This window comes from Cebus imitator, unplaced genomic scaffold, assembly GCF_001604975.1.
Source record: "Cebus imitator isolate Cc_AM_T3 unplaced genomic scaffold, Cebus_imitator-1.0 Scaffold62, whole genome shotgun sequence".
In the NCBI taxonomy this organism is placed as follows: Eukaryota; Metazoa; Chordata; class Mammalia; order Primates; family Cebidae; genus Cebus; species Cebus imitator.
This window is the reverse complement of record NW_016107377.1, coordinates 6,528,558-6,536,830: the sequence shown is the minus strand read 5'-3', so window position 1 is coordinate 6,536,830 and position 8,273 is coordinate 6,528,558. Positions and strand designations below refer to the sequence as shown.

Here is an 8,273-nt window from a genome sequence, read left to right as displayed (position 1 = left end):
TCAAAAATCTATCACGGGCCCCTCTATGACACAAAAGGAAGCACCCAGTGTCACCTATGTGGTATCTTCACCTGAATCTAATCACACAGAAACAATCAGACAAATCTACATCATGGGACACGCCACAAAAATAGGTCTGGATGTTTCAAAAACGTCAATGTCTTGAAAAACAAAAATAATGGGATGGGGGTTAAGTGGCTCTCCTAGATAGAAGGAGACTACAGAGATTTTTTTTTTTAAGAAAACAATGCATCCTAACATTTTTCCTACCTCCCTTTCACATGTGCAGCATAGTTCCATCAAATTTTTCATGTATAGAGACTCTCAAAAGAAGGAAAATGTGGCCCTCCCCTTAAGGGGCTGCATCAAAATCCACGTGGATCACTGTAGAAAAAGCCAGTCTTTCCCCTGCCCTGGAAAGCCTTTATCTCCTTCCACTGCAGATTGAGCTCTACTCCTTTCCTACTGAGAATCCCTGGATTAAGCTGGGTGTTCCACGCCATGTGAGACTCTCAATACTTACTGCCCAGAGAGCCCGACTTGTGATCTTTTTCTGCCTTTGTGGTTGACCAGGGCATTGCTGTCCTGAGGTGACAGCAGGAGCAAACAAGTAATTGCAGAGTTTACCCCGTGAAGTTGAATGGAAGAGTTGGGCTAGACCTGTATGGGCCCCTTAACCAAATTCAGCTGTGCTTACACGTTCTTCCCTGCTCCTTCCCTTTTCATTCCTTATTTTGCTTCATGTGCCATGAGGACCTTTCCGTAGCCCCATGTCACTGGATTTTCTCCACATCCTAAACACAGACAATTGCTAATTAAGTCATTCACATTATTTCCTTTTCAGAATGATGTTGGCCTGGTGGTTGTTTTTCTAGCAATAAACATCTTTCTGCAAGAGGAATTAGCTCACTCGAGCAGCTGGTTTCAACAACTCCCTGCATTTTCCTTCAGCACCCAGGGACATGTGATTTGTAACTAAAACAAAATAAAAATGCACAAAACTCTTCTCATTCACTCATACCAGCAGTAGTCATTGCATAATTTTTTCAAATGACTGACTTCTTTCCAAATACATACAACAAAACTGATTGGTCAGCATTAAAACTGTGAGGACAGTGGTTGTCACTGCCATTGGATCTGTTGACATCTTTGTGGAGCCTCTCAAAGTTGCCCATGGCCATAACCTTGGGCTTGGGGTTGGAGTGGAGAGGAGCAGGCAGTAATGGCTGTGGACTGGAAACTGGCAGGAGGACCAGGGCAGCTGCTTCTTGGGAAGGACCAAGAGAGAGTTCTTAAGGGTAAGGCCTGAAAACATCCTCAGTGAGGAAATGTGAATCTAAGTGGAAAACCATAAATAATGACTCCTCTGCTCATGACTCAAAGGAATTGCAAAGAGTAGCAACAGAATACATCTTTCCTTTTCATTTTATCTGAAGAGTTCCTAATGTTTCTTTAAGATGACTGTGTCTTCTTTTTCTTCTTCTTACAATGACTTGTCACTTCAGTTCTAAACAAATATTTGTCTGATACATTAGCATATGAGTGGCTTAGAAAAATATAATTAAAGGTAAAATGTACTAAAGCTGAACAATATAGATCCCCTAGTCACTCACTTTTAATTACATTTGGATGGATTCTTCGTTGCCATGGAAACTCTCTACCCTTACCAAAAATTTTAGGCAGGGATCTCCTCCAAGTTTCACAGTTCTGTGTCTTAAAGACATTTCTTGTTCTATTTATGAGTTTAGAAGCTATGCTGCAATTTCCCATTGGGATAACATGCAACTGTAGCTGTTGTCAGTTGCTCAAGACAGTTAATATAAAAGACACCGTGCCAGAGATTGTGAGTGAAGTAGTGGAGGTACCAACACATTCCATGGTTCCAGCACTGGTTTTGACTACCACCTTATAATTTTTTCACCTGAGGGCCGGCTCTGCCAAGTAGAATAGGCTTTTAAGGCTATTTATCAGGGTGGCCTTACATCAGTAGCTGTCAGAAGGAAAGACTGTGCATAATCGTTCCGCAGAAGATAGTACCTGAAAAATTACTGGATTCCAGGACTCACTTATTCAAGATGACCGAAACATTGGCAGTGTGATCACAGGAGTGACAGCTGACAGCAGATCCCGGGAACAGAGGGCACAATACAAGACAGCTAATTGGAAATATAAGTATGGCTATTAGATTCCTGTGGACATGCTGTGTAGAAAGAATTGCTGATATTACTCGGGTCTATGCACAGAATGCTGAAATCAGGTCTCTTGGTTGTTGTCTGATTTTAATTAGTATATTTGAAGAGCTACGCCCTCGGGTGTACAAGTGTGATGCTGCGGGTTACTATTGTGGGTTTAAAGCCACTGCGGTAGGAGTTAAACAAGCTGAGTCAACCAGCTTCCTTAAAAAAGAAGTGAAGAAGAAATTTGCTTGGGCATTTGAACTCAGTGGCAACTGCAGTTACATGCCTGTTTACTGTGCTGTCAATGATTTAAAACCTTCAGAGATAGAAATTCAAATAGTTACTGTTGAAATTCCTGAATTCAGGATTCTTACACTAGCAGAGATTGACCTCACTTTTTTGTTCCGCCAGAGAGAGACTAAACATTGTCCCTAGTTCACCAAATATGTGATGCCACTTCTTCTGTGTTTGGTAACAACAAACCAACTTTATGAAGGTCTATGGATTGAAAAAGGAGCTTCTCCCACTCCTCCCACTGCTGAAGTGGTTAGGACTCTGTATACAATGCTTTTGGGAAAAAAAATGTAAAAAATTTAAAAAGATTGTTTGCTTTCTATTGTTACAGATTCTTTCTATATTAAACTAATTTCATTGTCTTTGGTTCAGTTGATTCATTAAATAATTCATGATTTACTAGAATCTGTCCAATATGGTGGCCATTGGCCACATTCACGTATGGCTATTTAAATGCATATTATTAAAATTAAAATAAATTTAAATATAGTTATTCAGTAGCACTAGGTACATTTCAAGTCACATTAGCCACATTCTAAGAGTTCAATAGCCATCAGTAGGTAGTAGCTACACATTAGACAGTGCAGATGTACAGCATTTCCATGAATGCAGAACGTTCTATTACACAGTATTACAAATAAAAGTTTGCTGACATCAGACCTATTCAATTTTATTTGTTCAAAAACAATAAGCGTCATAAATGACCTCACACTTAGAATAAACCAAAGCTCAGTTCAGTGCTCTGTTGTAATCTTGAAATTCTTAATAATTTTGGACAAGGCTCTGAGTTCATGCACAAGGCTTTTCAAACTATGTAGCCAGACCTGCACTATCTAAGATGAAGCTTGGCTGTTGAATTCTGTGTTTTCACGTCCCCTGCAATTGGTTCTTTTCTAGCCTCCTTTTTTTTTAGAGCAAGGAAGAACAGTTGACACATGAGATAAAATTCAGGTGCCTAGAATCCTTTAGACCATCTCAACAGAGTCTTATCAGGGATCCAACTTTAAATAACACCTCTTAGAAATGATAAAAGCCTAAAACAAAGTTTTGGCAACTCCAATACTAAGAAAAAGTTTAGCTTCTCTTTGTAACAGGTGTTTTCTGTCATGAATCTAAGTTGCCCACAATGGAATTCCTTCTTTTTATACAGTCTTATCAGAGCTCATTTTTAAGATTTAGCCTGACTTGTTTTGTTCTTCATCCACTTATTCCTTTGTTCTTACAATCCTTTTATTCAACAAAAAATGAAGCATCTATGTTTGAGACACTGTTACAGGACTGAATAAAAAATTATATGGCACATACTTACTATTGCTATTTGGTAAATTATGTGCTGCAATTAACCCAACATTAACAACAGATACAGGAGGGCAGTAAAATCAAAGGCAGCCTGAGTATAATCAAGGATTTATTAGCTACTCTCCATGTTTCCCTGGCCACATTCAAACAACAAAAGAGAATGAATGAACAATTCCTACTGATTCATGTACTGTGTTCTAAAGAGGAAAATCTCCCAACAAAATTTTAGTTGGTTTTTTTTTTTGAAAAAATATACCAACCAGATAAAGAAAAAATAGCACAGATAATAATAGTATTAGTGATAATTTTGCAATTAATACTAAAGTCATTTTCACTTGTATTGGGAACTCATTGCATGATGTACCTTTTTGAAAAATCTGATTCCCAATCATGTCTGAGTTAAACTAACATTTGCGTTGGTGCTGCTTTCCTGAGCTTATATGGTTCAGGCATGCATCGAACGTGAAAGAAAAGACAGCATGTGACTACACAGGCCAATGAAAATTTGCCAAGCCAGAGACACTCATGCTAAGAGCTGCAGCGTCACATAAAAACACGTCTTCTCACATTTCAGTATCTTGGGAGGCTTGTATACCACATAAACTGAATAGGAAGTAAGGGCAAAGAGAATATAGTAGAAAAATAATGTGAAAAGAAAATCCTCACAGGTAAAGTTATTAGTCACAATGCATAACAAATGGTCCTGTATTTCTTTAAAAAAATAGAAATGGAATCTTGCTATGTTGCCCAGGCTGGCCTGTATTTTTGAAAGCTGAGTTCTTCCTACTTAATTCTGAGTTCCCTGGCAGCCAAAACCAAGAGGAAAACAAAACTACACTATGAACAGTGTTTTTTACAGTGGATTTTTTTCCTTTCGTTTTTTTTTTTTTTTTTACTACCAAACAAATGTCTACTCTAACAATGCTTGGTTCCAAGTGTATCATCATTTCAGCAGACATTTTTTAAAGTTTGCTTGCCTTTTTCTTTTTTTTTTGAGACGGAGCCTTGCTCTGTCACCCAGGCTGGTGTGCAGTGGTACAATCTCAGCTCACGGCAACCTCTGCCTTCTGGGGTTAAGCGATTCTCCTGACTCAGCCTCCCGAATAGCTGGGATTACAGGCACCCACCACAACATCTGGCTAATTTTTGTATTTTTAGTAGAGACAGAGTTTCTCCATGTTGACCAGGCTGGTCTTGAACTCCTGACCTCAAGTGATCCACCTGCCTCAGCCTCCCAAAGTGCTAGGATTACAGATGTGAGCCACTGCACCCAGCCTATTTACAGTGTTCTTGAGATAAAAATAACAAACTCTAGATATCAACACCAATGTTTCTGTGGGTCCCCAAAAGAGCACACTGTATGACTGTAGTAAATGACACCATCAGCCACAAAGTGGGGACTATTTGTTATAAGTCTTGTGATCTCTGTCATTTATTTGTTGACATTTATTTTTGTCAATGCTTAATATTTACAGAACAATTTTGTGGCTTTTCTGTAAAGGGGCAGTTTTAAATATATTCTATTTATAGCATTCCAGGAAGAACAGAAAAAAGAAGAAACAAAAGGAGAGGCAGGCAGGAAGACTGCTTAGGGAACAGAGAGCAGTCCCGAGAAATTAGCCCTGTTGGATTTAGATTCCTAAGCAATGACAAGAATGTCTTGTGGGACGATGCTAGGCATTTAACAGAAGCAGAGATGGAGTCGACAGAGTCCCTGGGCATGACATCTGGATGATATTTGGGGGCTATTTAACCATATATATTTAAAATACACTTTACTTTTTAGAGCGGTTTTAGGTTCACAGAAAAACTGAGCAGAAGTACAGAGAGTTCTCATATACTCCCTTCCCCAACATCCACAGCCTAACCCACCATCAACATCCTGCACCAGAGTGGTGCATGTGTTACAATCGCTAAAGCAGCATTGGCACATCATGATCACCCAAAGTCCATAGTTTAGATGAGCATTCAGTCTTGGTGTTGTACATTCTATGGGTTTTGACAATGCATAAAGACATATCTTCACCATTATAGGCCCATACACTTTTATTCTCAAGAAATTCCAGTTCCTTGTAGTCCTGAGGCTAGACTTAAGCATGAGGTTAAGAAAACGTTTAGGTTCTGTTAATAACAGGTGTTTTCTACCATGGATTCTGAGTTGTGGGAACAGGAGCTCAGGACATGAGAACAGCAGAACCATGTTGTAGAAATGTTCCTGCTCTGTGGTAGGAATCAACAGGTTCTAGGCCAAGAGAGTGGAGTAAGTGGTAGACTTTCAGCGCAGGAGTTTGTTTTTTTATAAACTCCAAGCTTGACTTTCTCTAGTCCTGGTCTGGAAACTCTAAATTCTGGAGGGAGGTGGAAATAGCATGTATAATGGGAAATAACGGAGTGTGGGATAAATCTAAGTAGGAAAAGCCAATTATAATCTTAACTCAGAAGACTGATGGTTAGGGAAATGGATTAAGTTTTAAAGTTAATTAGGCAATAATATATTGCACCATTTGTTGAAAATCTTTCTAAAATTTACATGTTCATTTCAGATTTACAATAGCAGCAAATTTGGAGGCCATATACCAGTGCCTAATTCCCCATTAAATTGCATGACAATACTAAAACTAAAGACTGAAATAGTACCACAATCAAGGTGGAATTTCCACTAACTGCATTACCCCTGTGTCCACAGAAAACACACACACACACACACACACACACACACACACACATATATCAAAGGTAAAATTCTAGAGACAATCCCAGTATGGTAAAGGACAAAAAAGAATTTCCCATATGATTGCCATGATCAACATTTAACATATTTTATATCAGAGACTTCAGTGCCTTCAAATTTTGGAATCTGAGAGGGGTACTGAAACCAATTCCCCATAGATACCAAGGACTGATTTGGTGTAAACACAAACCCAGTGCTAGCCATAGTCAGTTAAAAGATAATTTTGAAAAATCCCACTCATTAATGTCAAAAAAAAAAACCTCACCAAGAGAGGTGAACAAGCTATGTTGAAGAAACCACAAAACTAAATAAGGTTTCTAAGACGATCTTGACATCATGTTGCTGGAAGACCTGATGCTATTAAGATGTGACTTTTTGAGAATTTAATGTATACCCTTAATGCAACATCAATTAAAATGCCCACTTTGAAGGAACTGATAAAATAATTATTTTATATAATTCATCCAGAAAATAAGTTGAAAGGAAGAGATTGGAACATTTCAATAATATAGAAAAACATGAGGGAATCTTGGGTGCCTGATCCTAATGTGTTTGATAAAACTACAATAGTTAAAATGAAAAATAAATACAATTTTACATATATTTTGGAGTCAGACCTGGTTGGTTCTGTGCCAACTCCTAGCTGGGTTATATTGGGCAAGTGGTTGAACTTTTCTAAGACAGTTTCTTCATCAAGAAAATGAGTATAATATTACATGTATTTTAAGATTGTGATTTGAACCAAAATAAATAGTCACTTAGCACATTCCCACTATAACTCTACTACTGTTTTATTTGATAACAGAATCTTCAGGAAAATGTGTTCTATGAACCAAAAGAAGGTCACTTTTGAAACCTGATAAAGCAAATAATTTACAATGACATAATATTATGAATCTAGTCATGCTGCAGTAATACCTATTGCTGGGAGTGGTATAGTAAGGTAGACCAGAGAGTGTCACAAAAGTACTAGAGGTTAGCTTAATAATACTTACCAAGAGCTCCAAACATGATTCTACCCTTTAATGAAGTAATTTAGTTTAAAAAAATCTAACCTAAGAAAAAGTCATATAAGAACATATATGTTAGTTGTTGTATTATATATATTTAAATCTTCACCAGCGAAACTATTAGGTAAAACATGATAAAGCCACATGAGAATATTTTAGGCTATGTATATTTATGCAAATAAAGAATTATAAATGACATCATAAAATGTTCACAGCAGAATAAAAAATGGAGATGCTGTATAATCCCAAATTTGCAAGTTAAAGCTATACAGATATCTATATATGGCAAAAATAAAATATAACATATGTTATCTCTGAATTATTAAATTTCTTTATGCTTTCTGTATTTTCCAAATTCTACAATAAGCAATTACTTATAGTAGAAAATATATGTCACTTAAAACAATATATATCAGAACAGATAAGCCACTGTAGACCAAGAAAAAAAGAAAAAAGTGTAAGATCTAAGCATTCTTTAAATGAAATAAAATATGTCTACTTCCTGCCTTACTATGGTTCAGTCGGTTGATATTTTTGGCATTGATTTGGGTTATTTTAAAAGGCTTGAGATTTTCTCTGAAAATTTAGGCCTAATGTGTATTTAGGAGAATGACAGAATAAACACTGGAATCATATATATAAATATTTATTTTCTTAATCACTATTAAGAGCATTACTGTTACAATTTTTCTTTTTCTCTTAAAAAGGAAATTCAATGAAAAGAAATTGAGGGTCACAGGTATTTAGATTCTTGTGATTCTC

The 8,273-nt window shown here is 37.0% G+C and overlaps 1 pseudogene; it reads left to right on the top strand.

Annotated features, from left to right (window-relative positions):
* The first annotated feature begins 1,222 nt into the window (after nucleotides 1-1,222).
* On the top strand, nucleotides 1,223-2,839 carry LOC108305321 (annotated as a pseudogene).
* The last annotated feature ends 5,434 nt before the right edge of the window (nucleotides 2,840-8,273 follow it).